The sequence below is a fragment of the Coptis chinensis genome, chromosome 3 (assembly GCF_015680905.1).
Source record: "Coptis chinensis isolate HL-2020 chromosome 3, ASM1568090v1, whole genome shotgun sequence".
Classification (NCBI taxonomy): domain Eukaryota; kingdom Viridiplantae; phylum Streptophyta; class Magnoliopsida; order Ranunculales; family Ranunculaceae; genus Coptis; species Coptis chinensis.
In genome coordinates, this window is record NC_141458.1 from 83,644,077 (window position 1) to 83,654,312 (window position 10,236).

Genomic DNA, 10,236 nt, shown 5'->3' on the forward strand with positions numbered 1-10,236 from the left:
CAAAATTATCCAAGGCATATCCCTGTGCATGTGGTAGAAAGGAGCTCACAAAGCTGCGCACAAAATCCGTCACCTGATATGATATGTAAAGCACCCATCATTCATCAAGTGGAAGGAACTATGGGAGATGTGAAAATTTTCACAAATACATCTGCTTCTGCAACTACTGAAAATCATAGCAGCATATCCCTTCAGCAATTGTTGCCAGATATTTCTTCACCAGATAACCCGCCCTCCAACAATCAAGATAGTTGCAACACCTTTGTAAACACAACTTTGTCGAATCTTATCGTGTCTAGTCTTCTACAGAACCCCGTAGCCCATGCTGCAGCAAGCCTTGCAGATATGTTCTGGCCTTTTATGAATGAGGAAACGCCTGCAGATTCTCCTTTGGTCAGCATTGAAGAGGTTCAGTTCAAACATGGAAGCCCATCTTCAAGTACCTCGGCAATTGCTGCTGCTACAGTAATGGCTGCTTCCACGTGGTGGGCAGCTCATGGACTCCTACTGTTATGCCCTCCTCCTCAACCAAGTTTTACTTGCATTTCTGAACAAATTAATTCATCGCCAGTGCGTGCCAGCGTAGTTACTCTTGACAAAAAGAAAAAGGATCACATGTTCAAGGCTTCACCTTGGGAAGGTCAACAATTTGAACCGCTGTTCTCCATGGCTGAGTTTAGCCATTTAATTCATGATTTTGTTTTATTTCGGTTGCTTCCAATCCATAATTTTGTTTTAATAAGGGAGTGAATAGATGAAGACAACGGTAAAATGGCCAATAAAACAAATATGGATGGTGGCCAAACAGAAACAGGACGGAGTGGGTGGTTAAGGGGCTATTTGTTTTTTTGGGTTAAGTTATAAGAGGGTCTTATAAGACCATGTGTTATAAGAGGGTCTTATAAGATGGTCTTATAAAGTTGTTTGTTTTTAATTTTAAGTTCCTCTTATAAAGACTTGAAAAATAGAAAAAACAAATACATGACATCTTATAGATGGTTATTTGACAAATATAACTCTACTTTACATCACATTTAACTTGAATATATTAATTTGAAATAAACGTATAGTTTGATTTTCGGTTTCAAATCAATTTTGATAATTAGAATATCAATTTTATGAAACTACCTTAATTGGCGGTGGTAGTGGTAGTGGTCTTAATAGCACGGTGGTGGTGGTAGTGGTAGTGGAGGTGATGATATTAGTTTTAATAGCATGGTGATGGTGGTGGTAGTAGAAGTAGTGGATGTCTTAATAGCACGGTGGTGGTGGTGGTGATAGTTTTAATAACACGGTGGTGATGATAGTGGAGGTGATGATATTGGTCTTAATAGTACGGTGGTAGTGGTGGTGGTGGTGGTTTTAATAGCACAGTAGTGGTGGTGATAGTCTTAATAGTTCGATGGTGGTGGTGGTGGAGGTAATGATGGTGGTGGTAGTGGTGGTGGTGATGGTGGTGGTGGCAGTGGCGGCAGTGGTGGTGGTGGTGGTAGTCGGTGGTGGTTAGGGTAATGGAGTTATTTGGAAAATAAGATAATGAAAATGGAAGAAGAGATAAATGAGGCTAGGGGCATATGGACGGGGGTGTTTGAGTCATTTTTCAAATTATAAGACTTATAGAATTGAAGTAGATCTAATTTTGGTACTTAGGGGCTATTTGTTTTTTTGGGTTAAGCTATAAGAGGGTCTTATAAGACCATGTGTTATAAGAGGGTCTTATAAGATGGTCTTATAAAAGTGGTTTGTTTTAATTTTAAGTTCTTCTTATAAAGACTTTTAAAAATAGAAAAAACAAATACATGACATCTTATAGATGGTTATTTGACAAATATAACCCTACTTTTACATCACATTTAACTTGAATATATTAATTTGAAATAAACGATATAGTTTGATTTTCGGTTTCAAATCAATTTTGATAATTATAATATCGATTTTAGGAAACTACCTTAATTGGGTGGGTAGTGGTAGTGGTCTTAATAGCACGGTGGTGGTGGTAGAAGTGGTGATGATATTGGTTTTAATAAACGGTGATGGTGGTGGTAGTAGAAGTGGTGGATGTCTTAATAAGACGGTGGTAGTGGTGGTGATAGTCTTAATAAGACGGTGGTGGTGGTAGTAGTAGTGAGGATATTGGGTCTTAATAAGACGGTGGTAGTGGTGGTGGTGGTGGTGATTTTAATAGCACAAATGGTGGTGGTGATAGTCTTAATAGTAATGGCGATGGTAGTGGTGATGGAGGTAATGATGGTGGTGGTGATGGTGGTGGTAGTGGGTGGTGGTGGTGGTGGGCAAAGGGTGGTGGTGGTGGTGGTGGTGGTAGTGGTGGGCAAAGTGGTGGCTGGGTAATAGAGTTATTTGGAAAATAAGATAATGAAAAGGGAAGAAGAGAGAAATGAGACTAGGGGTATATAGACGGGGGTGTTTGAGTCATTTTTCAAGTTATAAGACTTATAGAATTGAAGTAGATCTAATTTTGGTACTTATAGAATTGGAGCCTCTTATAAGACATTTCTAGTAGAATGCCTCTTATAAGAGGCAAAAAACAAACCAAAAAAATGTCCAAAATCACTGGGCCACATCTTATAAGAGGTTATAAGCCCTCAAGGATAAGAGGCAAAAACAAATGGCCCCTTATAGAATTGGAGCCTCTTATAAGACATTTCTAGTAGAATGCCTCTTATAAGAGGCAAAAAACAAACAAAAAAAATGTCCAAAATCACTGGGCCACATCTTATAAGAGGTTATAAGGCCTCAAGGTCTTATAAGAGGCAAAAACAAATGGCCCCCTAATTTTGGTACTTATAGAATTGGAGCCTCTTATAAGACATTTCTAGTAGAATGCCTCTTATAAGAGGCAAAAAACAAACCAAAAAAATGTCCAAAATCACTGGGCCACATCTTATAAGAGGTTATAAGCCCTCAAGGTCTTATAAGAGGCAAAAACAAATGGCCCCTTATAGAATTGGAGCCTCTTATAAGACATTTCTAGTATAATGCTTCTTATAAGAGGCAAAAAACAAACCAAAAAAATGTCCAAAATCACTGAGCCACATCTTATAAGAGGTTATAAGACCTCAAGGTCTTATAAGAGGCAAAAACAAATGGCCCCTAAGTGTGAGTTGCCAAATCATAGGGGGTTCATTACAAAGAGACACAAACTGTGGGGGGTTTTATCTAAAAAACCCTTTAATTTAACTATGAAAACAATAAAATTTAGATTTAAATTATCAATGGAGAAAACACTAGAACACTTGAAATCTTGAATCCACCCTAGACCGTTGTAGATTATCTTAGTTCAATTAATTTAAAATCATCTTTTTAATATGAGTAGCATGAAGGAAATGTAACACTTGCTTGCTCAAAGATATGATTGTGAAGCTCTTATATAAATCTATCTATTAGTTTGATTAAATTTTCAACATACAAATATAAATCCTTAGTAAAAGTTGTTTAAAGCACAACTCCTCACAGATTTAATTAAACGATAGTACCGATGCTTTGATTGTATGATTTGGTTAGTTCGGGTTTTGATTTTTGATAGCCGGAATAAAATGGAAGAATTTATGATTCTGTTTTGCTAGGATGAAGATTTCACTGGAGATGAAGATGAAGGGCGAGCACCCCTTAAATTTTGGCCATACCATTCCAAAAATTTTACAACTATCGCAGAATGTCATCTACATGCTATTCTCAAGCTTGAATTGAGTACCCTCTCTGTAACAAAGCCATGATCATTTTGTAATCCCTTTAAGTCTCAAGTCTCAGCCCGTTTCTTCGCATCCATGTCAATTTCTGTAAAACCAATGAATTAAACTAATTAAAAGAAAATATTTTAATTAACTGGACAACTTAAAAACAAATCATTATACGAAGAACGACAATAGTTTGACAGCAAATAAGTTTCAATTGACAATTGTAATAATTTCAAGAGTAATAAGGCCCTAATTTCCAACTCTCCTGATTTCCACCAATTTTCCAACTCTCTTCTCAATTTCCAACTCTCTTCCTAATTTCTTCTGGCCCTAATTTCTAATTTCTTTTTCTGGTAAAATCCTACACTGTTAACAGTGTTAGTTCAGAAAAGAAATCAAACTCAGTGTCAGTTATGCCCAATTTCCACTAGATTTGCTTGATTTGGCTCTGGATTCAGGTCCAAAGGCCCTATTCATATAACAACCATATTTTGCATGTATGATAAGACCTCTTATTGGGTGTTTCTTCCTTTTTATATATATTTTCTTCTTTTCTTACTCCACCTTATCTTTGTCGTGTAGTATACGTTTATTATGTGGAGATAATTTCTCCTGGGTATCGTGCTTTGGTGATGTGATTAGGCTTAAATCTTACTACTTTCTAAACAAGATTTGACAGAGATTACATGTTATGATGTCTTTTTAATCTAGACTCATTTCAGTCTTAGTGTTGGTTGTGAAAATATATAGGCAATAATGATCTGAATGAAGATGCAGCCATTTGGCGGGTTCAATCTATAAACATTAAATTATGGATAGATTTGTGGTTTTTCTTAATACAGAAGGTGGTGTATGAATGGGCAAATAATGCGGCTAAATTGAGACTACTTGCATGTGTATGGAAAGCTAGAGTTTTTGGGCTATATAAGTGTTTACTGGAAGCTCAGTTGTTCTTCAGAGTTTAGGAAGCAAAGTTATTTCAATTAGTTACTTATATGAGCTCCAACACCAACAAGTTTATGTCCTCCTCCAAAAACCCAACTTCTATTGAACTTCTTGTTACAGATTTTGCCTAAAAAATGAAGATGTCGTACACAGATCCTCCTATGATCACTAGTTCTGAGAAAATGAAGAGTAAGTATGCGGGCTACAATAAAATGATTCTTTTTTGTCGTGTTTTGGATGGTAGGTTGAATATAGGCACAATCAAATCAGCACTTGATAAAGCATGGTACTATTTCGAGATAGAAGAAATGGTTTATTATAAAGGAGAAATATTTCATATTAGGATGGAGTCTCAGGAATAGGTGGATGCTCTACTTCTGGGGCAGCCTTGGATTGTAGCTCATCACATTTTTCAGATTATTCCATGGACATAATTTTATGAAACAAAGGAGTTGAATTTCTCAAAGTTTTATGTGTGGATGCATTTAAGCCACTATCCTGATGTGTACTTGGATAAGGAAATAATTGAAGGCAATTTGGTGGAATCTGGCTATTTTGGCATGTCTCATCTCAACTATTTAGAGATATATCCTAAGATTGAAATACAACCTAATTGTGTTCGAGTTAAAGTGTTGCTTGATGTTCATGAACCAATTCCTCTACGCTTCCTTCTGCCGAAATCAGTTAATGGTGTTGACTGGATCCCTTTTGTGTTGAGTATCTGCCAGTTTTTTGCTTTAAGTGTGGTTTTATAGGGCATCATTTTGCAGCCTGCAAGGTAACAGATGAATGTCATGGGAATGAAGTTAGAATTTCACTAGGGGGACAACAGTTTGAGTTTTACTCTTCCAAAACTAGACTTATTCAAAAACCCATTAGAGAACGATATGTGTTTGGTTTTTCTATGTTGTTTGGTACTGACCTTAACCAACCACTTCTTCCTCTTATTACAAATTTGTGGGTGATTCTTCTGTGAACTCCAAGTTAGCTGCTCCAACTGTTGAACCAACAAAAAGACCCATGATAGTTGATATTTCATCACCTAAGGTGAATTGTACTTGTTGGTCCAAGTAATGAACATGTATGGCTATCTGCACAAGATCATTTGCCTCTCAATGTTGAAGTACATAACCCTATACAAATGGGTTTTTCTACTCAAATGTCTTATCAGTGTTTTCATCCGTTAGCTGAAGTTGAATGTCCTCCAGGTTTCATGCAAATTTCTAATGATCCTAAGAACCTCCACTTTATTGATTTGTCTCAATTACATGAACACACTGTGCAAGAAGGGTTTTATTCTTTTAAAAGACAGGAAATCTCGCAAGGGGTTGCAAGTACAGAGTTGCTAAAAAAGGAAAAGGAGAAGTTCAATGACATGGTAGAAAGTTTCTTTGTTGAAGATCGAGAAGCTCGAAGGAAAACTTAAGTCCGTGAAGACCAAGAGGTGGTTGTCATTCATCCCAACCTTGTGACGAAGACTTCTACTGACAAAGGCAAAAAAAGTCAGTCGGTTAATGGTTCTGGCCGTAAGCAGAGACCCCAAGGAATCCATGAGTCTTTTATCTTGGAATAGTCGAGGGAGCGACTGACCTTCGATAATGGAGGAGCTAAAAAAGAAAATCAATGATGTTAGGCCTTTATTTATGTTTGTTATGGAGGCTAAGTGTTCTATAAATAAAGGAGTCGATCAGTTTAATTAGAAGGTTAGGGGATTTTGAGTCTTTTGTTGTACCAAGCCAAGGGTTATCTAGTGGCTTGTGAATCTTTTGGGAACAAAGTGTAGTTGTCAAAGTTATTATGTTCGAATCCTGGTTCATTCACTGTAAACTTACTGCTAAAGTTAATGGAGTAAGTGAATGATTCTTTTTGTCGTGTGTATATGGTAACTCAAAGTCCTTCATTCAGAGATTGTAGTGGTCCATCCTTGCTATATGTTTAAACCGACAAATGATGAATCATGGTTGCTTATTGGTGATTTTAATGAGATAACATGTCAAGAAGAAAAGTGTGGTGGCAAAAAATTCAATTAGTCCAAAGTCAGGCCTTTCTTAGATATGATTAATGATTGTGAGTTGTTGGATTTGGATTTTGTTGGTAGCATTTACACCTGCACTAATAGACAGAATGGTTGCAACATAATATGGGAAATAATTGATAGAATGATGGCAAATGAAACTTGGAGTTCAAGATTCATAGCTGGTAGAGTTTTGCATGAGATAGCCACAAGTTCAGATCATAAATTCTTGATTTTAAAATTGATACAAGATAGGGTAAATGTAAGATGGCCTTTCAAGTTTGAAGTAATGTGGACGCAACATGGAGGATGTCAGGAGCAAATAACAGATGCTTTTCAACATGAGTGTTATGGTTCTCCTTTTTTTTATTTATGTAAGAAGCTTCACAAATGCCAAAAAAATTTAAGATAGTGGAACAGACATGTGTTTGGCGAGGTTGAATGTGGTCAAACAGAAATTGATTGAGATCCAAAGTTTAATAGAAAATGCAAATGATACAGAAGAGTTACTTTTGGCAGAAAATGAGTTGATAGTGGAACATAATGATATCCTTATGCAACAAGCAAATCATTGGGGGCAGAAAGCTTGTTTAGATTGGTTCCAATTTGGAGAGTAAAACACTCAATTTTTTCACACTATGGTAAATTGTAGAAGGGAAAGAAATTTTATACATTCAATCAGAGATTGAAATGGTGGAATTCTAACTGAAAGGAGATAGATTGGTGATAGGCTCATGGAATTTTTTTAGGACACTATGTCTACTTCGGAACCTGATCTTATGTCACAGATTTTCAATGTTGAATCACCATGTCTTGATGAGGGGGAAAAATAAATTTGCTAATAGGAGTTGATAATGCTAAAATTGTGGTTGCTCTTAAACATATGAAGCCATTTAAGCCTCCAGGACCGGATGGTTATCATGCATTATTCTTTTTTCAGTATTTTTAGCATTTGGTGGGTGATCAAGTATGTGAAGCAGTAAAGTCTTTTTTTCCTTCATGGCTCATTTTCACTACAGCTCAATCATTCCTTCATTGCCTTAATTCCAAAAATCATGAATCCATCTCTACCAGAGCATTTTAGACCAATCAGTTTAACTAATGTGGTTTACAAAATTATCTCGAAGATTATTGTAAACAGATTGAGGCCTATCATTCAGTGACTTGTTGGTCCATTTCAGATTGCCTTCTTACCCAAAAGAAGTATTCATGACAATGTTTTGCTTGCCAATGAATTCTATCACAAGATCAGAGGACATGGAAACAAGAAAGCCAAGTTTTTCGCTCTAAATATTGATATGCAGAAAGCTTATGATAAAATTGAGTGGAGTTTTCTAAGATTGATACTTACCAAGTCTGATTTCCCTGTAGTTTGGATCAATAAGATAATGTTCTGTATCTAGAATGTATCTTATTATGTGCTACTAAACGGTGCTGCACATGGTTTCTTTAAGCCTTCGAGAGGATTAAGATAGGGAGATCCACTTTCTCCCTATCTTTTCATATTGTGTTTAGAACTTTTATCATTGAATTTCTTGAAACTTCACAGAGATGGACTGATTCATGGATGCAAATTGGGAAGAAATTGTTAGCCAGTGTGTCATTTAATGTACGCGGATGATCTTTTAGTGCTAGGTAAGTGTGGATTTGATGAGCAAAATCAATTGAATAAGCTATTAAAGGAGTATTGCAGAGTGTCAGGCCAGACTATTAACAGAACCAAGTCTCAAATCATCCATCATCCAAAACTGCATCGGAGGTTTGTGTACTTTCTGCGGAGATGTTTCAGTATGCCTTCTACTTTTGTAACGCCAACATATTTGGGTGTACCTACTCTAACTGGCAAGGGTAGAGTTCATAAGTTCAGTCCTTTACTTGAGATATTTCAAAGAAAGCTTGTAGGGTGGAGAACCAATTGTTTATCTAAGGCAGGCAGGCCCACTTTGGTCAATGCAGTTTTATCTGCATTACCAACTCATTCCATGTCATGTACTATTTTGCCTGCACAGATAGTTGATAGAATGGATATTATCAAAAGATCTTTTCTATGGGGACATACACCTTCAACTAAGAAGCTTCATTATTTTCCATGGCGCTTAGCATGCACTTCGAAGCATAATGGAGGATTGGGTATAAAGGAGCTTCAATTACAAAATTATGTTTTACTTGCAAAGAAGGCATGAGATTTACTTAATCCAACATCATTATGGGCTCAACAAATGAAACAAAGGTACTTTCACACTACTAGTTTCTTGAAGGCTGCAGTTAAAGCTAGTTCATCATTAATGTGGAAAAGAATTTGCAAAACACGAAGGATTATCAATGATGGATCGTTTTGGAATCTGGGGAAAGGTACTTCTATTAGAGCATGGGAGGACAAATGGATTCCTCATTCTGAGGATCTACATGTACTTATTGGAAAACGGCCTCACTGTCCATTCGAGCTTGTTTCTGATTTCATCGACATGGATACCAATAGTTGGGATTGGAATAGGCTAAATGAATTTTGGCCTTTGGAATATGTTGAAAGAATTGTTTCAATTCCTATTACACCAAATGATGAGGATACTTTGGTTTGGAAATGGGCGGAATCTGGAGAATATTCTGTCAAGTCTGCGTATAATGGTTGCATTCAGTTGATTAATGATACAAATATAGTGGTTCCTGATAACTATATTTACAAATATGTTTGGAAGATGAAAGTCTCGTATAAACAAAGATTTTTCGTATGACAATGCTTGCAAGGTGTCGTCCCAACTGCGGATTTATTGGCATCTCATCATTTCCAAGTCCAACCTAAATACACCCTTTGTGAGAGCTTATCAGAAACGCAAACCCATGTATTTTTTGAATGTTCTTTCTCTAGAGCTATTTGGTGTGGAACAAATTTAAGTGGAGTTATTGATTAGCGGAATACAAGTGGTGCAAGTTTTAAGGAACAGTTAGCGAGTTTAACAAGAGATATAAGGACAATGCAAGATGGTGATGTTCAGTTTTGCTACTTTGTTGGGGTTTTGTCAAATATATGGCTTGCAAGAAATGACACAAGGTTTAAAGAAAAACGCCCAAATCCAGTTCAATACATCAACAAAGCTTCAAAAAATATGCAGCTGGTTCAGGAAGTCGTGTCATAGGGAATTCACAGAGACAAATTTCTGGTTTATGTTAAATGGTTTCCACCTAAGGAAGGGTACGTGAAACTCAACACTGATGGTGCTTCTCTTGGAAATTCAGGATATGCAGGGGGTGGTTGTATTCTAAGGGATTCGGAGGGTAAATTTTTAATGGGAGCAGCTACTCCTATTTTTTATGCAACCAACAATGAAGCAGAATTCCTTGCTCTATTTTATGGACTTCAAATTTTAATAAAAATGGGATATCGGAAGATAAAAGTGGAGACTGATTCTCAATTGCTTTTCAAGGTTTTGACAAATAAATTTTTTAAGTGCAATTGGTAGGTTATTGTCCAGAATCACAACTCAGATCAAATTATTGCTCCATCACTTTAAAGAAGTCCACTTTAGTTGGTGTTATAGAGAAGGAAATGGTTCTGCAGACACTCTCGCTTCATATGCTACTGCT